The following is a 25,543-nucleotide window of genomic DNA, read 5'->3' as shown; positions in this document are numbered from 1 at the left end:
CATGTGTTTAAATGTTCGTCTGTATTTTATATAGCCACCTCTTCACAATTAATTATTATCATTACGGTAAAATGCTTCCCATAAGAAAACAGCTTACACTTGAATTTAATGAAAGAATGCATGAATATGTATTATTATTTATGAATCTGACAGTATAGATAAAACGCTGGGTTATCTTGGTCACACAGGTCTTTATCACATTTGGGAAGTCTTTACACTGAAGCTCTTCTTTTAAGATTTCCATCCATGGCATTTTGACATCAGACTATATATAGTGCTCAGCATATTTAAGTACACCCCTCACAAATCTATCTTTTAAATTCATGTTTTTAATAGGGAGCTATACAATATTATACACATTAGATTAGTCAGTACTGAAGCTAAATCTGGAGCTTGTCAAACAGAATATAAGTCTATCATAACATAATTATGGTAATGGTTTAAAAAGTGATACATCCAAATTTATGTTATAGAAAAATATTAAATGCAAATTTAAAAAAATGAAAAATTAGGAGAAGTAAAAAAAAAAAAAAGAAAAAATTATAAAATTTAGTTTTCTTTTTAGTTTTTATAATATTAAATTTTTCTTGAATTTAATTGTATTATCTTTCAATTTCTAGATATGTTTGGTGACATTTTTCATATATTATATATTCTTATATTATATTTTAATCATATTATATTATACTGAAATATATTATATTATATATTATATTATATCATATTATATTATATCATATTATAGGAACATGTATTATTATTATTATTATTATTATTTGCTTTTTAACCTTATAATCATCTTAGCTACACATTTTTACATTTTTGTGCTTTAATTTAATTTTAAATGTAGTTTTTTTTAACTTATTTTGAATAATTTTATATATCATAATTAAATTGAAAATTGTATTTAATTTTATTTCATTAATTTACACAGACACAGCAACATGTGCAGCATGACATCACTTTGTTAATAAATATTTAATTATATGACCTCATGATTCTCATTTGCTCTGACATGCATTGTGAGTTGTAAGGTCGTACAACAGTAGACAGGTGTGTGACTTTCCTAATCAAGTTCAATCAGTATAATCAAACACAGCTGGACTTAAATGAAGTTATAGAACCAGGGTTGAGGAATCATGGAAGAAAGTGAGGGCCAGGCAGGGTTGCTTGTGAGGAGAAGGGATTGATATTCCAGTCAGTCCTAACGTAACCTAAAATAGCGGACTCCTATAGAAGAATTATCAACCTATTGTCACACATGACGTCACATGGGTCCAAAAAAAAGAACAGCTGCAACAGCAAACAAGTCGTGTTGTGCAGTAGGATGCCAAAACTTTTACCATACACCACAATGCTTTAACGCCAACTACATCTTTGGCTAAAAGGGAGCTGAATGAAGTGACGACCTAATTAGAAATGCTGGACTCTGCAGTTCTCATGTTATATCAGGTAAGTTCACGCTATTCTAAATCATACACATTACTCATTTTTGATTACAGCAATGAATATTTTTTAGCAAAAACAGTTCAATTTAACAGTTAATTAAACTGCGGACACGGAATGCTAAGAATGAAACGTGAAAGTGTAAGTTATTAAGGAAAGTTGGTTTTATATTCACACATTTATTCAGTGACAACTTGCGAAACACTCCATATATTGTTTACCACGGCACTTTGAATATTCGGTCTGAAATAACCTGCAAGTGTGACTTGAATGCAACTTTAACATTGTTTTTTTTTGACTGTGAACAATGTTGTACTTTAAATGTCATTGGCTGCTAATATAATTTTGCTATTTAGAGTTTGCAAATAATACTTCTATGAAATTATATTATTAAGTAGAAAGTCAAAATGGGTAAATAAAAAAAAAAAAAAAAAAAAACAACTTCTATGTGTATGTTCACATACCCTGCCATGCTGGTGCAGTTCGCTGTCTGAATGCAGGAGTTTAGTTTGTTGATGATTAATTACCCAGGTCTTGAACAGTTCTGTCTTTCTTTTTCTTCTTGTCTTTGACTAGGCAGAACCTCAGTTTTTAGCACTACATAGTGTTGAATCTGGTAATCATGAAACACTATGTGTTTCACATGACCACACAGAACAACATTGTTGGCATCCATAGACTTGTAGGCCTTTAACTTCTCTCTTGTAAAATCACTTGGAGCTTCAATAAGATTGTATATTTCGGGCTGGATGCTTGGTCATTTTGTCTTATCCAATATTCATTGGGAGGGTGCTATCGCAAAATAGACCTGTCAAATGAATGCTGCTCACTTTAGCGTCAGTTTTGCTGAATCACTGTGCTTATCACTGGGTGACAAGCTGTTATAATACACTGAAAGCATTATGTAAATAATATATATATATATATATATATATATATATATATATATATATATATATATATATATATATATATATATATATATATATATATATATATATATAATATGTAATCATTATATCTAATTTCTAAGACAACAACAAACTCTGTAACGCATCAGATGTCATTCCTTCGCTGTAAATGCTAGCGCTCCCATTTTTTTTCTTCTGCCAACTCTCTGAGTGCGCATCCTGAATGTTTACAAACATGGGCTGCATCCGAAACCACCTACTACTCAGTAGGTACTGCATTTGAATTTAAATATACTACTCGGAGGTTAGCAAAGTACGTTCTATACAATGTGAGCAGTATGAATGGAATTCGAACGTACTACATTCGTCATTTTTTCTACCTGCGTCTCTTGTATCCCATTGCATCGCTTCACTCCCATTCATGAATTCTCCCGCGGGTCATCATGGGAAAGTGCAGCAAGCATGGGATGCACACTCCAGAATCTCTCTGGAAGTAGTACAGTAAGTCATGCGTGTACTTCTCGCATACTGATTTTCGAATTCTGTGAATTCAGACACACTACTCGGCTCGCATACTGATTTTAGCGTACTGTATAGTATGGAAGTATGCGGTTTTGAATGCAGCCATTGTAATTCATCCATAGAACTTTACTGCGTAGAAGAGGAGAAACCACTGAACAAGCTCACATGCGCCCTCTTCATTGCAGCAGAGCTACGGCCTGCCTCACCTAATGTCTTTTCAGTGTAGCTTTGTTTCAGATCCTAACACTTAATAAGTGATAGGCATACGTGAAATACTTTACCTACCATAATCAAAGTGAGGACGTATAATAAAAAAATATCTACAATGTATAAACACATTTAATAAAGCTTTACGTTGGTAGCATTCACTGAGTGGGCAAAAGGCTCAACCCAGTGTGCAGAGGATTGCGTAATCTAGCGTGAGGCACAGCTCAATGCTGCCTCACCTCGCTTCCTACGCTGTAATTGAACAGGAAATACTCAAAATACAGTGATTTTGAATTTAGAAAGGATTGAAATCATTTGAATCATACAGAAATTGCATTTATAGCACAGATTAATGGATAAATATTTGTTTTATCACTAGTATACATCGGCAGGTGACCTCCCCTGACCTCACGCCCCTGCAAATGGGGTGCTGTGAGTGCATTAATGAGGTAAAAAGATTTACTTAAACAATTTTAGCAAATGGCTGCAATATAACAGAGTGAAAAAGTATGTATATTTTTATTATTATTATATTTTTACACATATTTACACAGCTTTAGTTTCATACAGTACTTATTTACTTCACATTTTTAACCTCACTTCAACCTAGTTCACCCATCCTCAGGTAGAGTCAAGTCTGTAGGCGTAAAACACTCATCTTTTTCTTCTTTTAACCATTCACTCAGAATCCCCTGTAGGAAGGCTGATAAACATCTCACTGCCATTCGTGGGACGCTTTCTGCCATTGTTATTGATGTCCGGCTCAGTTCATCCCTCACAGGAAAAGCTGCTTTTTTTTCCTCCATGTATTCAGTTCCTCCAAACTCACTCCTCCTTTTCATGCTTTGCTCAATCCTAAGTGCATTAAGACCGAAATCCATCCCATTGTTCATCGCGGTCGCAAAAAAAGCAGGATTACTGTGGAATTACAAGGTGGTAAACTGCGTGGGTATCTTAAGAGTCTGGTAGCTTAAAATAAATGACAGTGGATGAGGCATCAGAGGAGAATAAATGTTTGAGGGATGATTTCTGGTTGCGGGTTTTTGAGCATTTAAAAAGCTCAAGAATTGTTTTCATGTCAAAGAATTGCCCTGGAGGAGGCGCTGCTCCACATATGAATGGGCTTTAGCGCCTCTGGAGATGGAGAAGTCTTTTGAGACCCCAAATATCCACTTTAAATGGCTGATAATCTATTATAAAAGAAAGTGTCAGGAATGCAATTTGGCTCAGAGAAGCTTCGTGGGGCATCGCTACTGTTTTGTGGCCAAATCCACTTGGTTCTTGCATTTTTTTAATTTATTTTTTTATTTTACCTCTTAATATTGCATTGATAGCACATCCGAATATTTCCATATGTCTGTCAATTGGTTTAATAAGGAATTAGCTGTACTGTATTTGCATTTTGTGTTTAAGATATTCCATAGCTTGTCCCTGTTTTGTTTTTATAAAATTGGCTCATGTTTGTGATTTAAATGCTCATTGAAAAGAAAGTGGTTAGAAGGTAATTAAGGGATCACTTTCACTGATTAATGATTTATAGTTTCATAGAATTTCCGAGGTCACGACAGCGGAATGAACCACCAACTGTTCCAGCTTATGTTTTAAGCAGTAGATGCCCTACCAGCTGCAACCCAGTGCTGGAAAACACCCATACACACACTCATACACTTATGGTCAATTTAGCTTTTTCAGTTCACCTATAACGCATGTCTGTGGACTGTGAAGGAAACCAGAGCACCCAGGGGAACTGTAAAAGTTATGGACGTAGTATCCATGATGTCATCCAGATTTCTAAAGAGTGCAAATGAAGCTACAAGTAGACGTGGACAACCATCGCCATTTTGTTCAAGCATCATCGCACTGACCGGGGGTTACCAAGAAGGGGCAAAGAGGCGGAACATCAGTGGAGCTACAGACGCCTGCTAGCATTTTGTTTAGATGGGCTTTTCTTTGGGAACAAACACGTAATTAATACTCCATTACCTGGGATTCTTTTGTGTTCTGATCACATGTGCATGTGCTTTATTTATTTATTAATATAAAAAAGTATTAGTCCTGCTGTAAAATGTGTATACCTTTTAAAAAATCTATATTTTTAATGGTTTAACGCAACAAGGACATTTTATATAGTATTTCCTATAGTAGTTTTAAAAGTAATAATAAATATATTTGTAAATTTAATAATAATAATAACAATAATAATAATTATAATAATAATAATAATAATAGTGATAATAATAATAAATTTATTATTATTATTATTATTATTATTATTATTATTATTATTATTATTATTATTATTATTGTTATTATTATTATTATTATTATTATTATTATTATTATTATTATTATGTATTTATTTATTTATAAATCAAAGTTATTAGTCCTGCTGTAAAATAAGATACTTTAATATATATATATATATATATATATATATATATATATATATATATATATATATATATATATATATATATATATATATTAAAGTATCTTATTTTACAGCAGGACTAATAACTTTGATTTATAAATAAATAAATAAATAATAATAATAATAATAATAATAATAATAATAGTAGTAGTAGTAGTAGTAGTAGTAGTAGTAGTAATATTATTATTAGTAGTATTAGTACTGTTTTTAGTCCTGCTGTGAATAATATAATAATAAATAATTTAATAATAAATATAAATGGTCACACTGTTTTGATGGTCTGTTTGTTGAATTTAAGCTACATTGCATCTAGATGTCAACTAATTCGATTAGATTTTAAGTAGATTGTTAGGTTTGGGTTGGGCTTAGGTTTAGGGTAAGTTGACATTTACTTGCTAAGTTTCTTATAGTCAGTTACATGTCTGTTTTACGTCTGTATCAACAGATATTAAGCAGACAGTGTACTAATATTCAAAGGGATCATCAAAATAAAGTGTTACCATATAATTGTAAATAATAATAATAAGAAGAAGAACAAAAATAAGTTAGTTAGTTAGTTAGCTAGTCAGTTAGTCAGTTAGTTAGTTAGTTAGTTAGTTAGATATAACAAACCACTTTTGTTTTGTGATTCACCTAATTACTCAAACTTGCCTAGTTGCCTAAACTGCCTACATCTCTAAGTTGCATTTAAAGCTGAATAATAATATTTTTCAAAATAACTAATAACATATTATGCACTGTCATCATGAAAAATACGAAATAAATTAGCTATTAAATCTAGGTGTAAAAATGTGTTGGAAAAAAAAAAACTTTCTGTATAACAGCACTAGGAATTTATTATTTTTTTATTATTATTAAAGTTTCACAAGAGGTCTAATAAATTTACCTGTCACTGTATATAAAATCACTTTTGTCAATTTATTTCAATCCGATCATTAAAGGGGACTTAATGTAATTAAATGCCGAGATATTCATAGACTCTAAAGCTAATGCTAATTTAAATGCCTAAATTGTATGCATGTGTTTAAATGCACGTCTGTATTTTATATAACCACCTCGTTACTAATGATTATTATCATTACGGTAAAATGCTTCCCATAAGAAAACAGCTTACACTGGGATAAGTTGAAAGAACCTATGAATATGTATTATTATTTATGAATCTGACAGTATAGATAAAACGCTGGGTGATCTTGGTCACACAGGTCTTTATCACATTTGGCAAGTCTTTGCACCGAAGCTCTTCTTTTAGATTTCCATCCATGGCATTTTGACATCAGATAGTAGTAAACATGGATCATTAGCATGCCGCTAATTAGCTTGCTGCCATGGCTCTGTAATTAGTACACAAGCAGTGCCTCTCAGATCTCTGGAGTTACATCAAAAGGAAATCTCTCTCAATTAGAAGCTCAGCTCATGTGTAATTTCTCCTTTGTTTACCTTTGCTGTTGCTTTTCAAGCCTTTTTATCTTCACCCAAAGGTTCAGACGGAGCTGGCGGCTAGTACCGGGGCTAATTGTTACTTTATCATCACCTTTGATGGTAGAGTGTCATGAAAGCTGTCAACCCATTAGTGTTTCCTTGTCTGTTGTTTAAAAAAACGCACACGTACAATGTCAGAGGGGCTTCAATTTAGATGCGCTACTGTATCGACTACGATTATGTAACATGCTATTTTGATCTCTGCGCTAGTGTACTGTTTTTGAGCTTTTGACCTTAGGAAGTGGACAGAGAATTATTAGAGGGAGAAAGGGAGGCTGGAAATGAGGCCACATTCAAGCACATGCCAGGTCACAATTTGTTCTAAATGCTTGGGTACTATTGTCTCTTTAATAATAAATGCCAAAACAAATCTTGCCCAGCACATATTGCCCATTGTTTTTGACAGGCATTAATTGGGTTATTTTTATCTTGTCTATCATTTGATTTCTAAAATCAATAGTAGGACTGGAGGGGAAATATTTTTATGTTTGATCAGGAATGTCCGTAAGGTATTGTTTCCGTCACAGCATATCTCCCCACGTTGGCAATGCAGTCCCTACGGTTATACTTGCCTTGCTCAGAGTGGGATTCAAACCGGGAAGCACTAACAAGGAAGCTAAAGACAGCAACCTTTGCAGTCTGTCACTAGTGTGTCTCCTTAGCCCAGGGAGATGGTGTTTATTTGCATAGCTTCTACAAGATGGCATCTGTTTCATTCACTATACAAATCCTCACTCGCATCTGTGTCAAGTGTAAGCTCTTTGAAACTGTTCACCCCTGCTTGATGCTGGATTCAAACTTGTGTTTCTGGTATGGGATATAAACACTCTTAGTAAATTTATTTATAAACTTAATTTGAGAGGATCACTTGCTTATGATTGACACGGCTGGCCCCGAGTCAAGCTAATGTATGAACCACCAATCAGACGATTCCTAACCCAGTATAAATAACCAAGCATCTTATCTTTAGTCATCTTCGTCTTGAAGAATGCCCCCTTCCACCCCCTCTCCTCCTCTTTTCTCTACAGGGCTGCACGTGGGCTCAGTGGCTAGCACTGTGGCCTCACAGCAGAATCCCTGCGGCTCGGGTCTCCACCCGGCCGGACAGCATTTCCGTGTGGAGTTCATATTCTCCCTGTGCTTGCGTGGGTTTCCTCCAGTTTCCTCCCACAGTCCAAAAAACATGAGACTTAGGGTGTTTTCACACCTGTCTTATTTAGTTCGATTGAATCGCATTAGAGTTTGTTTCCTCTTTTGGTACGGTTCGTTTGGGCAGGTGAGAATGCAGCAATCGTACTCGAGTGCGCACCAAAAGCAGACCAAATAACCGTACCTAGACCTGCTTAAAGAAGTGGTCTCGGTACGCTTTCAAACGAACCCTGGAGCGGTTCGTTTGAGGTGAGAATATAATCCGTACTAAAACGGGTCCAATCGCAAAAAGTACTGCGTGTTTTGGACTAATTCAGCTGCCGCAGGCCGATGCCCTGTGCATTATGGGTTATTGAGGAAAAATATTTGTTGACAGCGCTTTACCAACAGAAAGAGAGAGAGAGAGGGGAAAACATTACCTGATGGATCGTTGGTAATATTTCCGCAAGATGACCATGTCGCAGTTTAGCTAAATTAATTCGCGCCTCCTCCTGAAGTGACGAGCGATGCATTAAACACTGTTTTCCAGCCGCGGCCGTGCTTCATTTTCGTAATGTATAGTTTGTCTAAAGCAGGGATACAATAAGCCAGCGCAGTCGTCCCTCCAGAGTAAAAGGTTTTGTTTACCTGCGGGAGTTCACTGGCATTTTCCCGCACGTGAATTCTGACCAATCAATAAGCAGTTTAGGAAATATGTTCAACAACATCTGGCCAATGAGAGATGTGGATTTTGTCAGATGACTGCATTTTGGTTCGTTTCAACTGGTTCGGACCAAAGCCAGCAGTGTGGTGTGAAAAAAACCCAAAGACGGCAGAAGATGCAACAGTGTATCATTTATTACCCTTGGTCCGGACCAAATGAAGCGAACTACAGATGTGAAAGCACCCTTAAGTAAATTGACTAAACCAAATCAGCACCATATTCAATTCCACTAGCAACACTGAATCTACCTGAGCTCAAACTTCCTTCTCGCCCTGCAACGGGAGGGAGCCCCATGCTCGAGGATCCCATGAACTCAAGTCTCTCTCCCAGGACAGCATGCCAAACTAGCTTAATACCAATCATCAGCTAAGTGTGAACTCTTGAACTAGGCTATTTAAGACCAAAGTCCTCCGCATCAATTTGGTTATTCTCAATATAAGAAAGACTGTCTGTCTTGGAGGGGATTGCCTGGGGTTAGAGTCTAATGAAGGTCTTATTCTTCAAACCGTGGTATGGATAGGGTTTAATAATGTTTTAAGTTTTTAGTCAGGTTTTAAATTTGACAATCAGATTGGAGCGGTGGTTAACTCTCACTTCCATCTGGGATACGACAGCAGTGTAGGGCCTCTGGTTATACACAGCCATTCCCCTTTTATGTGGGATGCTGGGACACTAACAAGGGCACTAAAGACCACAGCAGGCTTTGGTGTCAATTTAGATCACTACCCACCTACTATCGTGAACGAGACCATCTGGTTACTAAAGTTGCAACTTGTATTGGTGGCTTACTGTAAGTCCCCTTGCTATAGCCCTGCATTTATTCCTGGGGCTCCTTTTGAACCTAGAAGAGTGCTGTTCACTCTCACAGCTTATATTACTTTAGATGATCTCAACCTCACTCCCAATCAGGCCATGGCACCAGTGTTACTCTGGTTCTTCTCACCCATTCCCAGTGGGATTTAGACATATTTGAACTTGCATAACCAGGCACACTACCAAGGATGCAGTAGCCTCTAGCATCTCTCTCTGGAGTCCATCTTGAGGCCAGGAGAGGGAAGCTTAATCACACACCTCCTTCTAGCTGACCTCCATCATATTCATCTCTCTAAACCTGACTCCCATCTGGGTCATGGTAGTCATGTAACCCCTTTGGTTCTACTCTCCCCTTGCTCTCTTTACACTGAATCTGAACCAATGTTTCCAGCATGGCATGATAGCACATTAACAGGGGCACTAAAGACCACAGCAACCTTTATCATCATTCAGATCGCTACCCCACTGAACTCACTTCTCTTTTTAATGCTTTGCTCAGTCTGCAGTGCATTTAGACCAAAATCTATCCCGTTGTTCATACTGGTCACAAAAAGGAGGGATTACTGTGGGATTACAAAGAGGTAAACTGCGTGGGTGTCTTAAGAGTTTGGCAGTTTAAAATAAATGACAATGGATGAGACATCATAAATGACAGTGGATGAGTGTCATTAGGCCATCCTACTGTGAACATGATTATCTAGGTACTACAAGAACTACACAGCTACTTGCTGACCTCCATTACATTCACCCGCCTAAACCTGACTCACGTCTGGGTCATGACAACCTGTCTAGTTCTACTCCGACTTGTCCACTATAATATGAAATATCTGAAGCAGTTTATTCAGCCAAGAAAACATAATTATTTTACATTTTGGGCCCTATCATACACCCGGCGCAATGTGGTGCAAGGCGCAAGCGCAGCTTGGCGCAAGAGTCGTTTTGAGGTGTTGCGTTACGTTGTTTAAATAGCATATGCATTTGCGCTCATATGTGCGCCCATAGGCGTTCTGGTCTAAAAAGGAGGGCGTTCTGAGGCGCATCGCTGGCGCGTTGCTATTTTGAGAAACTATAATAGATTTTTCAATAGACCAAAACAAACCCGGTCTAAAGTCCAGCGCAGGGTTGCATCACACCAGATGTAGAGCAATACCATATATATATATATATATATATATATATATATATATATATATATATATATATATATATATATATATATATATATATATAAAGGATTAAAATATTATAAGACATATTATTTTCTAGCCTACATAAATACGAAAAACCACTGCTTTTATGCCTTCTTCATCTCGGAAGGCTTTTTCAGTTCATTCATAACAATTTGCTTTTGTGTAATGTTGTTATTATTATTAGCAATATTATTTATTATATCCATATTTATATTTGTCTTATTAAAAACAAGCTTAGATTTACCCTTCTGTCTGGTTTTAGACCAGGGCTATTCAATTGGCGGCCCGCAGGCTGAACCCGGCCCTCAAGGCAGTTTGTTCCGGCCCTCCAAATAGTGTGACCAAGACATCAAAAATAAATTTAGTTCAGTTGAAAAACGGGCAATATAGTTATAAAGTGACGTGCGTCTGTCTGTTCAATACAGCGTGAGCTGCAGAGGCTGCGCAGAGCGTGAGTTACCACACGCTAGTGGTGCAGACAGCCGAAAACATTTAGATATGTTATGTAGAAAATGCCTCTCACTATAATTGTTAATAGGGATACAACGATTAGCTGATTTCACTTTTAACTGCTCTTTAATTCGTCACAGTTAATGAATCTTCTCTAAGCCGCATTTCTGTTGCACGTAAAAGTTATGATAAGTTGTCACCTGTGCGCTAGTTTAAAGTTCCAAGTAGGCTATGTGCACTGAGGCTAATACGCACGCACACCCGATTAACTATACCAGCGGCGGTTCCTATATCACGTCTTTTCCGCTTGCAAGTTTATTATTGCTAATGTATGTATGACAATATGCGCGCACAAGTGGAGCAATGCGCTTGCGTCTTTCCGGGCGCACGCAGTAGAAAACATCTTCTGTGAGAGTTGTGCGTGCCACAAAAAAAGATATGTTAGACGAATTATTATTAAAATTATTATGCAAGTATGAATGCAGATGGCAACAACAGTTCATCTAAATATATACTTACCTAATATAAAGCTTGAATTTACATTGAATTTACATTAGACGTGATAGCCATGAAACCATGATTATTCTTCAGACTATAATTGTCAACCAAAATCTATAATTGTTGCATCCCTAATTGCTATGCAGTTCATAACCTAACATATGAATGTGTTTGAATGTAGAAAAAGCCATACTTCAAGAATGCACTGCTTTTGTTGTGCTCTGAAATACAACATTTGAATGTTTATAAAATAAAAAAATAAATAAATAAATAGGTGGACAATGCAGTGGTATTATGTTGTTTTAAAATACAATATATTCACATTTTAATGTAAACAAAGCCAACGTTGGTGTCTTTATGAGCACAAACACAGCATATGGGCTCTTTTATGCAGTTGTGTCATCACTCATTTAGCAAGTCATATCTCTCCGGCCCTTCGTTTGGGATGCTTTTCATGAACCGGCCCCCATGGCAAACTAATTGAATAACTCTGTTTTAGACCATATGGGGCACAGCATGTGTTTTTAGGATATAACTCCGATTTTTTAGCACACTTTGTTATTATTGTTGATTTATCCGTTTGAAATTAGATCCGCTGGAAATTAGAACTGAATTTAGAAATAGTTTTGAAACAAATATTTGCGCTTAAAAAACGAAATAAATTATTTATTGGCTAATTGATGTCTGTGCGTACGCGGTTTTCCTATCCACTAGAGCGAAAGTGAAAGTAGATTATCTAGATTTTATCTCTCATTCTCGTGCGGTAGATGCTCTGTTTAACTGCTTTCTTGCTAGTGAAAGGCTCAGTTTTTCCACTTCCACTTACTTTACGTCATGTAAATAGCAAATGCGCTTATGGTGTGACAGAACTGGCTCTTAAAGGGAATTGGAGATAAGACTCTGATTGGTTTATTCTCAAAACACACCTATAACTCATTAAGAAAATAAACACAACCCTTTTAGACCATGCGCCACAGCGCAAAGCGGATGTTTCCGTCCTTATATTAGCAAAAACGCATTCTGACACGCCCTGAAAGTGTTTGCGCCCTGCGTTTTGCGCATGGACCGTCAAAACAGAGCCCTTTTTCAGTTTAGTGGCTAATTTGTATTAAAGAGCCCATATTATGGGTTTTTGAAAATTCCCCTCCATGTAGTGTGTAACACAGCTCTAAGTGAAGTGAAGTATCCAGCTAAGGCTTAAATCTGTAAGAATACAGTGTTTAAAACTGTTGATTCATCTATAAAAGAGTCGACTCATAGTGCTTCAAACGAGTCGCCTTGATACCGATTCATTAGGTGTTTCGCCATGACTTACGAATGAAACCAAGTTATTCACGTGCACGCGCAAACCCGGGAGATTTCAAACCTGAGGCCCCGCCCTCTGACGCAGAAACCCAGACACACACCCACAAACACACGCACACACACACACAAACATGCCGGTCGATTGAAGTCACACTGCAGATGGATATATTGAGTCTTTACCCAAAGATGAAACCTCAGCATTATAGCCAAGCAGTTGGAAACTACTGGAAACTTCTGGAAACTACATGCTACAAAGAATACTTCATCAGCGTTTGTTAAAGGAAGGATCAGTAAAGAGTAACTTACTGCTGGACATGTCAGGATGGATTTTTCTTCCTCCATTTCTCAAGTGTAAGTACGTGCGATTAAAGTTGCCTCGTTGACTCTAGCTTGCAAATGTATTTAGTTGTGATTTGTTACTTGTAACCGCGTGTACTGTATCAGGTTAACTCCCTATATTCTCTTATCGCGTGCAAAGTCACGTTAAAAACGCGACGCGTGCTGCTTTGTTAACGGAGCTCCGTGGACGATGAGAAGTGTGTGTGTCTGTGTGTGCGTGTGCGCGCGCTGTCGTCCGGAGGTGTGTGTGTTTGTGTGTGTGTGTGTGTGTGTGTGTGTGCGCGTTGTCGTCCGGAGCAGGGTTAAGTGCGTGTGTGTGTGTGTGCAATATGTGTGTGTGTGTCTGTGAAAAGAGCAGAGTGAGAAGCTAGGAGATCTCCTCAACTGTTTTTGGAGTTTTTGCTCAATAAAATAGTTAGTCGTCTGAATTTTCAAGTCTATAGTCTGTATTTACATTGACCCACTGGCAGCTAAAATCCACGCCTACACTATCGAGCGTGTATGAACTGTGATTACTTTTATATTGCTGATTAGCTGTTTGGCTTTTCACTCTCTGACTGAAGGCAGTCGACCAATCGCAACAGGCTGTCATTGGTCCAATCAGCGCAGATTAGCTTCGTGCTAAGGAGGGGTTTGGGAACAAATGAATCACTGGACGATTCATACAGGAGTCGCTGGGATAATTAGGTAAAAATAAATGCAGATTATAAGACCATGAAAGTGTTTTTTGACCTTGCATGCATATTAAACTGTTGTTGGAGACCCTTACAACCAAGATATGACCCTATTTCATGTATAATATAGGCTCTTTAATTCATATGAGATCAGTCATATGAAAATGTGCAATTTTTAAAAGGAGGTATGGCCCGATTCCTAAACCCAACCAGCATTGGGAATAAGCAAATTATACAAACTTGTACCAATGAGATTGTAAGAATCCATATGACTTCAGGCTGGCTCACACTGGGATTTTTTTATTTTATTTAAATTTAATCTTGAATGATTATAGCATGTCAGACTGCACAAACATAGCTCCCATGTCACACTGTAAGATCTCAGCTGTCATAAAGTCAGTCTGAACGACAATGAAGACACACCAAACATGAAAGAAAACACCCCCGGAGTTTGATGTCATCCACCTGTGACACTTTCACTCTCCTGCATTCTGAAATGATTCCTCACAGCAAACGTAAACAATCTGTTGCTGCAATTTTGCACACAGCGTGTCTCAATAATAAAACCAGGAAGAAAAAAAATGTTTTGACATTTCCCTGTGGTCATTTAAATTGTCGAATGGATTGCGTCATCAAATTTGGAGCTCCTATTAGTTCTTGAATTGACGCTCATCACAGCTATTGTCACACTGCAGGAAAGTGTCTGAAATTTTGACTCTACCAGAACTTCATTCATTCATTTTCATTTGGGCTTAGTCCCTTTATTAATTCTGGGTTGCCACAGCGGAATGAACCACCAATTTATCTAGCATGTTTTTACGCATCGGATGCCCTTCCAGCCACAACCCATCTCTGGGAAACATCCACACACACTCACTCATACAATATGGACAATTTTATGTCTTTGGACTGTGGGGGAAACCGGAGCACCCAGAGGAAACCCACGCAAATGCAGGGAAAACATGCAAACTCCACACAGAAACGCCAACTGACCCAGCGAAGGCTCGAACAAGCGACCCAGCAACCTTCTTGCTGTGAGACGACAACACTACCTACTTTGTCTCTGCCAGAACTTCATTTGAGGGAAAATCTGATCACAACGGGCACTAAGTGGCTGTCTGTGAACATGTCAAACTAAGGATCAAAGACCGCAGATTTTAGCCTAAGATTTCAGGAATCTTTTAGGATTTACCAAATAGGATTTACCAAATTTGTCTCAGATGACAAAACCGTGGCTGAAATCTCACAGTGTGAGCAAGGCTTTTGCCACTAAAACAAAAAGCTACATATTGCCATGAGATAGCGTTTGTTTATACAAGACCAAGAGTAAAGTTTGGGTTGTTTTTTTTTTTTTTTTGCTTTTGTTTTTTATTTATTTGCCCCCTCATAGTAACAATGACAGCCTCTGCTGTTGTCGTGAGACCTGCCACTGCACATCATCAAATACACAGCATGGATGGATCATCTATGACGGCAGGCCGCAGGAAGGTAAACACCTGCTGGCCATTCTAACGTAACTGTGAAGCATTTCTCTAGGGTCAACACTCTGTCTGAGTCAAAGTGACCAAATAATGACCTCTCACTACCGTGACATCTTGCACATCTCTCTGGTGTTTTCTATACCTGGTTCAGCAGCAGATTTGTAAGTGGCTTTTGGAATTTTCTGACAGTCAGAGATCTCATGGTGCTCTTTTTTTTTGTTTTTTTTTTCAGAGAGCAACTGGTGAGAGAACAAAATAAGTAGGCAGAGTTTGACGGCATCAAATTATTCACAACAGTTGATGTGGTTTTCTTTTGTTCTTGCCATGTTCCGAGTAAACGTTAAGTCCAATTTGAGATTATTTACATTTTCAGTGCTTTATACATTCTGTCTGTGATGATTGTGGAAGTTAAATGATTTACAAAATGAGTTTATTCCAAAAATATGACAAGATAGTACGATATAATTCAACTATGTTCATTAGACAAAGTCATAATACCAATACAATCCATCTATCCATCCATAAACCTAACCAACCAACTTACAAACATTATATATTAACATTAATGTTGATTTTTAAAGATTAAAAGTTCATATACAGGAAACATTAACTTTAGAATTCAAGAAAATTTATAATAATAATAATATCAACCAATCAATAAATCAATCAGTTAATCATTAATATAACATAATCCCAAGTTTAAAATGTTTAATGTATTTATGAGGCTGAATTTGTCTGCAAGATACTTAGATTTTTAATATATAGATGAATGGATAGATAGATAGATAGACAGACAGACAGACAGACAGACAGACATATATCCACAGCTATATTTCTTCAAGACTTTACCATGGATGGATGGATGGATGAATAGATGAATAGATAAATATCCACAGCTGTATGTCTTCTAGACTTTACCATGGATGGATGGATGGATGAATAGATGAATAGATAAATATCCACAGCTGTATGTCTTCTAGACTTTACCATGGATGGATGGATAGATGGATGGATGAGTGGGTGGGTGAATGGGTGGATGGATGGATGGATGGATGGATGGATGGAAGGAAGGAATGAAGGAAGGATAGATAGATAGATATAGAGATGAATAGGTAGGTATACAGTATATCCACAACTGTGTCTCTTTAAGACTTTACCATAAATCAGGGATGTCCAAACTTTTTGGGCCGAGGGCCAGATGCAAAAAAACAAACGTTGTTGCGGGCCAAATTTTACATCACACAGACACGTGTATATATATATATATATATATATATATATATATATATATATATATATATATATATATATATATATATATAAATACAGTTGAAGTCAGAATTGTTAGCCCCCCTAAATTATTAGCCCCCGTTTATTTTTTCCCCAATTTCTGTTTAACGGAGAGAAGATTTTTTTTCCACACATTTCTAAACATATTAGTTTTAGTAACTCATTTCTAATAACTGATTTATTTTATCTTTGCCATGATGACAGTAAATAATATTTGACTAGATATTTTTAAGACACTTCTATACAGCTTAAAGTGACATTTAAAGGCTTAACTAGATTAATCAAGTTAACTAGTTAAGTTAAGGTAATTAGGCAAGTTATTTTATTACAATGGTTTGTTCTGAAGACTTAAGGGGCTAATAATTTTGACCTTAAAATGGTTCATAAAAAAATTTAAACCACTTTTTATTCTAGCCGAAATAAAACAAAAGTCTTTCTCCAAAAGAAAAAAATATTATCAGACATACGGTAAAAATGTCCTTGCTCTGTTAAACATAATTTGGGAAATATTTAAAAAAGAAGAAATACATCTAAGAGGGGCTTATAATTTAGACTTTAACTGTGTGTAGATAGACAGACAGACAGACAGACAGACAGACAGACAGACAGATAGATAGATAGATAGATAGATAGATAGATAGATAGATAGATAGATAGATAGATAGATCATATCAAGAACTGCTGCTTAATTGAATGCATGTAATAGCGACACCTGGTGGTTATTTATTGAATTATGTTCATTTTTGTATAGCGGGCCAGATTCTATTGATATTTATAAAAAGCCTCGCGGGCCGCCACAAAACTGATTGCGGGCCGCAGATGGCCCGCGGGCCGTAGTTTGGATACGCCTGCCATAAATGAATGGATAGATGAAAAGATAGATATCCACAGCTGTATCTCTCTGTATCTCTAGACTTTAACATGGATGAATAATGTGAGTATCCAGAGCTGTATCTTCTCTAGACTTAACCATGGATGGATGGATACCCACAGCTGTATCTCTTTAAGACTTAACAATAGATAGATAGATAGACAGACAGACAGACAGACAGACAGACAGACAGACAGACAGACAGACAGACAGACAGATAGATAGATAGATAGATAGATAGCTAGCTAGATAGCTAGCTAGCATTCTTCCAGTTGCCAGGTTAAGTAAATTATGGAATTTTGCATTCTTCCAGTTGTTAGGTGAAGTAAACGATGGAATTTACCATTCTTTTTGTTGTCAGGTTAAGTAAATGATGGAATTTAGAATTCTTCCAGTTGTGAGGGTAAGAAAATGATAGAATTTAGCATTTTTCCAGTTGTCAGGTTAAGTAAATGATGGAATTTAGCATTTTAACTGATCTGCAATGAAAAGCCATTTCTGAAAATAACTCTGGCACATTTAATAGAGATGCATTTTTTCTTTAAAGCAGTTGGTATGCAACCACTATTTCAGTTTAAATCAGAGGAATAGCATGTTTTCTGGTGGCTCCGGTGAGTGAAAAATAGTGTGACACAATGACACAGGCAAAGTGACAACATCTGAAACACCTGATCCACAAATACGATTCAAACTGACAATCTTGTCTTTTTGGCTCCTGCTGAGCACAGTGCATTCCAGCACAGTAAATATGCAGAGAGTTTCCAAACCCTCTGCACAGACACTTAATCAAGCGCGCTCTATATTCGATGGTGTCGTATGGTTTACAAGAATTATCTTTTAATCCATATGTGTTTAAGACCCCAAGATTGGTTAATAGCTGGAGACTATACACAAACAAATCTCAGACAGCTGTGGAGGGAAGTCGAGGGACATTTAGATGTGAAGATTACAAAAGCCCAGCGGCCAAATGATGCTATCTTTGCAAACAATGCCCATATGGAGGAGCAGATAACCCAGAGAGGGTAAGAAATCTCAATTCAATGAAGGACAAAGCCATTTCTTTACTTCACAATGGAATTTATATAAGATGTTTTAGGTTACAGATGTCTGCTGGGTATCATGTTTATGTACTTTGTGTAATATATTTGAAAATGCTTTCTGGGAGACCATAATCTCATGAAAATAGCTGTTATTATTGCATGTTTTGTGTAATAGTTGCTAATATCAGCTTGCATCAGTGAGTTGTATACGTATGATTTGTTGCACAACAAAATATAGAGGTGTGAACCTATACTGGTCTCACGGTTCGGTTACGATTATCATGCCTTTGATTCGATTCAATTCGATATCTCGGTGCATCACGTTGCATTGACGATGCTTTCTATATACAGTGTTATATTTTAGGGGGGAGGCTATAACAAGCTGTCTGTATAAACACACAGTACCACACTGTCTCTCATTCAAACACATACACAAACATAGACAGCACCAAACAAACAAACACACACACATACACACACACACACACACTTAAGCCCTCGCAACAGGGAGAGCTCGCGCTGAGCGGAGCAGAAAAACGGATAAAAAAACGAAACAAAGAAGCACTTTTCCGACGGTCCCTTACTGAGAGCTCTTCTCAGCGCGAGCTCTCCCGGCTAAACACATATTGCGAGGGCTTAAACGGAGCAGTGCTCATTATGTCGAGCGAAAAAAAAAAAAAAAAAGAAAGACAGCTGTGAAACATAACCAGCTTTGTCTTTTTGTAGGAAACACACTTTAGATCTTTTTAGGGTAAGAGGTTTTTGAGTTATTGCCGTCTATAACTAATTGTGTGTCATGAATATCAAAAACAAAACCAACTGAACCATGCTCATTTCTGGCGCCCCCCTGGATATGCAGCGCCCTTAGCATTTGCCTATGGTGCCTTTGCCACGGGCCAGCCCTGAGTGTTGTAAATACTCGTGCTCACCTCCCTCGCGACTGAGAGCATAGGACGTCAGTACATAATAACCGGTTATGATTATTACTAAACCGATACCGAATTGTCCGCGTCTGCATCACGATGCACCGAAGAAACAATTAATTTTGACACCCTTAGTTTAGCATTTTAAATATCAGTTACATTTATCACTTGCTCATTTTGTATAATCCCAAATCAGAAAAAGTTGGCACAGTATATGGAAAACGCAAATAAAAAAAAAGGTAGTCATTTCCAAATTTATGTTGACATAATATGAATAACCATTTCATCTTTTGTCTGGTCAATTCGTTTCATTTTTAAATATACATCCTTTCCTGTCATTTAGAACTGCAACACTTTCTAAAAAAGTTGAGACAGGAGCAACTTAAGCCTTTTAATCAGGGAAACTGGTTAAATGATGAATTTGAAACAGGTGATGTCAACAGGTGATTGTAATTATGATTTGGTACAAAGCAGCATCCAAGAAAGGTCTAATCCTTTAGGAGCAAAGATGGGCCAATGACCGCCAGTTCATCAAAAATTACATAAGAAAATTTTTCAAAGAAAGAAAGGAAGACATATGGATATTTCACCGTCAACAGTGCATAGCATACGTTTAAACATTAAAACATTAAACATAAAAAAAAAAATCAAGGAATCTGAACTAATTTCAGTGCATAAATGACAAGGGCGCAAGGCCGAGCTGGACAACTGTGATCTCTGATCCTTCAGGCGGCACTGAATCAAAAATCTTCATACATGTATAAGCGATATTACGACATAGACTCAGGACTACTTCGGCAAACCTTTGTCAAGAACCACATTACGTTGTTACATCCACAAATGCCAGTTAAAACTGTATTGTGCCAAAAGGAAGCCCTATGTTAACAATGTCCAGAAGAGGCATTGACTTCTCTGGGATCAGAGGCACCTGGAATGGACCATCACACAGTAGAAATGTGTACTGTGGTCAGATGAATCAGTATTTCAGGTTTTTTTTTCACAAGAAAAAGGATCATCCAGACTGTTGTTAGCAACAAGTCCAAAACCCAGGGACTCTCATGGTATGGGGTTGCACTTCTGTGATGGCACCATTAATGCCGAAAAGTACATAGAGAATTTGTATCACAATATGCCGCCTTCTTATCCTTGGACAGCCATGAACATTTCAACAAGACCACTACCTGCACACATTACAGCAGTCCTGGCTGCGGAGGAAGAGGATACAGGTTTTTGACTGGCCTGTCTGCAGTCCTGACCTTGCTTTAACAGAGAATATATGGCACATTTTGAAGCACAAAATGCAACAATGAAGACACCGTACTGTTGCCCAACTTAAGACCTGATTGCAGGAAGAATGGGACAAAATTACACCTGAAACACTTCATCTCTTAGTCTCTTCAGCCACTAAACATCTTTTAAGTGTTGTGAAAAGGAATGGCAACATTACAAAGTGGTAAATGCTTTACTGTTTCTACTTTTCTTTAAATGTGTTGCAAGAACTAAAATTGGAATATGTGTTTATTTTGAATAAAACAAACAAACAAACAAGCAAACAATAAAAATCATGAGGAACAGATTAAATACTCATTGTTTTATTGTTTACCTTCTATTTTCAATGTAAATTAGGAAATCATTACTCTTTTTCTTTGCATCTTCCATACTGTCCAAACTTTTTTATGATTTAGGGTTGTAATATTTGTTGAAATGCTTGGGTAAGATGCACTGTAAATATATCTGTTAATTACCAGTATCCGCTAGTTTGTTACTCATAGATGTTTTTCATTTATTTATGCTTTCAGATTGAATTTTGGGGCCTTGATCTCTGCTTATTGATTGGCTTGTTTGTGTTTGCTGACTACCCAAAACCTTAGTAAATCACATTGCATGTTTCTTTTATGAAACTCTTCTGGAAGGTCAAAATCCAAATGATTTGATTATTTGAGAATTAAAAAAAAAAAAAACTGCATGTAAACAGCAAAACAGAAAACTAAAACAGCATTAAAGATGATGTGGATTGAGATGTGTCAACATGTGGTTATTCGTTGCAAATCAATGAGTTTATTCAAGAAATATGTTTCATAGAAAAAAAATTAAATTAAAATAAAATTACAAAGAAAAAACAATCAAACAAACAAAGTTGTCTGAATAAATGATGATAATTGTTTGAAGCTGTTTTTGTTAAATAAGTTGAATTGAAAGCTGTATATTGTTGCAGTGACTGTCATAGTGTGGCATTGTGAGTGCATGTGCAGAACTGTGTGCCTGCCATTTAATGGGACTGACATGAATGAAGCCGTGTAGTCACGCTGTCAGAGAATGCGTTTCATAATGTCGTGTTGGCATGTGGTCTGAAAATGACAAGAAGGAAAATATTAAAGGTTATTAACTGCCTCCATATGCGACTCTCTGTTGACAGTGATGGAGGGAGGAGAGAAAGGGAAGATATCACATTCTCCATCAAATCCTTTCATCGAATTGGCCACCAACCTGGATAATGCTCTCAGGAAGTTTTTAATTAATGCATACCGTGCAGATCAGAGCTACATACTAACATTTTCCAAGGTGTTGGCATACTTAGTACATGGTAGTTTGATTTATGTTTATATATATATATATATATATATATATATATATATATATATATATATATATATATATATATATATATATATATATATATATATATATCAGCCTGATCTCACAAGAAAACGTAAGTATTTTACGTTTTGCCAGTTTAGTGGCTAGTTCAGTCGTACAAAATTGTTTGGTTTTAAAAAGGAAGCGTGTCACCAAACCCCACCCCTAAACCCAACCGTCATTGGGGGATGAGCAAGTCGTACTAAATTGTACGAATTAGATCGTACGAATTAATACGAATTAGCCACTAAATCAAAAAGTTACGAATTGCTGTGAGATTGTGTTGATTTATATATATATATATATATATATATATATATATATATATATATATATATATATATATATATATATATATATATATATATATATATATATGTATGTATGTATGTATGTATGTATATATATATATATGAATATTGTTTTAAAACTAATCAGTTTTATCTGGTTTTCCAGCCTCATGTCACAAGGAAACTTAACTATTTTACGTTTTGTCAGTTTAGTGGCTATTTTATATTCATACGAGTTCAATTTTTAAAAGAAGGCATGGCATCAAATCACGCATCATACTAAATTTAGCAAATTGTACTAGATTGAGCAAATCATAAAAAATTGTAGGAACCAGATCATTCAAATTCATATAAATTAGCCATGAAATCAAAAGGTTACCAAGCTAGTGGGATATCGTTGTATTTTCCAGGTTTTCAGAATATTCACTTTAGTTTCTATGTGAAGTGACATTTAAGAGCTTTTATTCTTATTGTGAAATTCAATATTAATTATATAATTAAGATCTGTGCCTTTTTTAAAATTATACAATAGAATGCACTTTTAAAAGGGCAGCTTAAATATGAATCGATAGTTAATACTAGATATTTAATGTTCTTGTGGCATGCAAGAGTGCAAGCATTGTGTTTATTTTGCTCTGTAAGTAATACAAATGCATTAGGAAAATAAATGATCTGAGACTGAATTTACAAAAAACAATGTATACAGTTGAAGTCAGAATTATTAGCCACCCTAAATTCTTGGACCCTTGTTTATTTTTTTCCTCTAATTTTCTGTTTAACAGAGAGCAGATTTTATCAACTCATTTCTAGCCATAATAGTTTTAATAACTCTTTTCTAATAACTGATTTATTTTATCTTTTTCATGATGACAGTAAATAATATTTGACTAGATATTTTTCAAGACACTTCTATACAGCTTAAAGTGACATTTTAAAGGCTTAACTGGGTTAATTAGGTTAACTGGGCAGGTTAGGGTAATTAGGCAAGTTATTGTATAACAATGCTTTTGTTCTGTAGATTATTGAAAAAAAAAATAATATAGGGGCTAATAATTTTGACCCTAAAATAGATTTAAAAAAGCTTTTATTCTAGCCGAAATAAACCAAATAAGACTTTCTCTAGAAGAAAAAATATTATCAGACTTACTGTGAAAATTTCCTGAACATGTAAAACATCATTTGGAAAATATAAAAAAAAAGAAAAACAAAATTCAAAGGGGGGCTAATAATTCTGACTTCAACTGTAGGTGTGTAAATATTAACATCTGTTGTTTTATTTAAGAATATAATGTTTTATTTAACAAATTAAATGGTACCTTTAAGAACCTTTTTAACATGTTAGTATACTAGAGAAATAGAGTATAGTATCTGTACCATTTTAGCCTGCTTATTATAATTAGGTATAATAAAACAGAGCCATGTTTTGTTCATTAAATCACAATATTTTAAATTAATTTTTTTACAAAGTAACTACTTTAGCTGTGGTGGCACGGTGGCTCAGTGGTAAGCACTGTTTCCTCACAGCAAGAAGGTCGCTGGTCCTAGTTGGGCCAGTTGGCGCTCCACAGTGTGGAGTTTGCATGTTCTCTCTGTGTTGGCATGAGTTTCATCCAATTTACCCTACAATTCTAAAATTCCAGGGGTCTCTGGGCGGTCTTAAAAAGTTTAAAAATGTCTTAAATTTTTTAAATCTAATATAAGGCCTTAAAGCCACTTAATTTACTGAAACGCTGTGTTGTAGGTCTTAAAATCAGTTTAGACAGCTCTTTATTTTTCTCTGTTTATGTAACGTTACCCAATTGGGCTGATCAATCACCAGTTATCCATCTCAGTAAAACTTTTCACAAAAGTATTTCATTCTATTTACCTATATGCTGTAATTATCTTCCTTAAAATAACAAGTTCTCTGTGTATTTTTGACAGACAGTTGATGTGGTTTATTTATTTATTTATTTATTTATTTATTTATTTATTTATTTTCTTTTCACACATTTTTGCTTGCCTAGACACATTTAAAATATCTGGTTAAGAGATAACTAAATTAAAATTTTGTCAAAGAGGCAAGATAAAATCTTGATTGGTCCATCCATGCCATTCAAAAAAAACATCTTAGTGTTTATCCCTGTATAAGTCTGAAATTTGCTTCACAATGGTCTTAAAAAGGTCTTAAAATGTATTACATTTGACTTGGTGAAACCTCCAAAAACACTGGGTCTAGGTAAATTGATTAATCTAAATTGGCCATAGTGTATGAGCATGTGTGTAAATAGTGTTTGGGTGTTTCCCAGTACTGGCTTACACCTGGAAGGGCATTCGCTGCGTAAAACATATGCTTGAATAGTTGGCAGTTCATTCCACTGTGTTGAACTCTGATATACTAAGCTGAGGGAAAATACATGAATGAATTTTTCGGTGTAAATTATTATTATTATTTTATTTTTTATTTTTATTTTTTAACAATGTACTAAACTCTGACTTTAGCACTAAGGTGTGTATGGAATTGTCATTTTTATTTACTTCCACAACTTGAAGTATCATATTAGAAATCAAAATAAAATTAAAAACAGAAATCAAATATATCCAAATACTAGAAAACGAAGACATTAGCAACAGAAGAACTCACATTTGCATCACCCAACTTAAATTCATTATCCAGAAGCATATCCGTCGAGTTGTTATTATCTCCAACTCTGATCATTTATTTATTTATTTATTTTTGTTAGCCACAGAATGTTAAAACAATTCTCCCTCAACATTTGTCAGATATTTCACAGCAGCTGAAACCCTACTAATGGATAACAAAGTTTAATGTTGAAAGGAAGAAGGGGGGGCTTGTGGTCCATCAAGAAGATATCAGATACAGCTCTATAATTACAACACAATGGGCTCAC

At 35.9% G+C, this 25,543-nt stretch overlaps 1 long non-coding RNA gene across 1 annotated transcript in view; it reads left to right on the top strand.

The window, feature by feature from the left end:
• Positions 1-1,121: 1,121 nt before the first annotated feature.
• Positions 1,122-25,543, top strand: part of LOC147841471 (uncharacterized) — a 51,719-nt gene continuing 27,297 nt past the window's right edge. The window contains exon 1 of the long non-coding RNA XR_015504557.1: positions 1,122-1,452. This is a non-coding gene — a long non-coding RNA (uncharacterized LOC147841471). The remainder of the gene's footprint in view (positions 1,453-25,543) is intronic.

Source organism: Danio rerio, chromosome 12 (genome assembly GCF_052040795.2).
Source record: "Danio rerio strain M-AB ecotype USA chromosome 12, GRCz13ab, whole genome shotgun sequence".
In the NCBI taxonomy this organism is placed as follows: Eukaryota; Metazoa; Chordata; class Actinopteri; order Cypriniformes; family Danionidae; genus Danio; species Danio rerio.
This window is presented reverse-complemented; position numbering and strand designations above follow the sequence as displayed.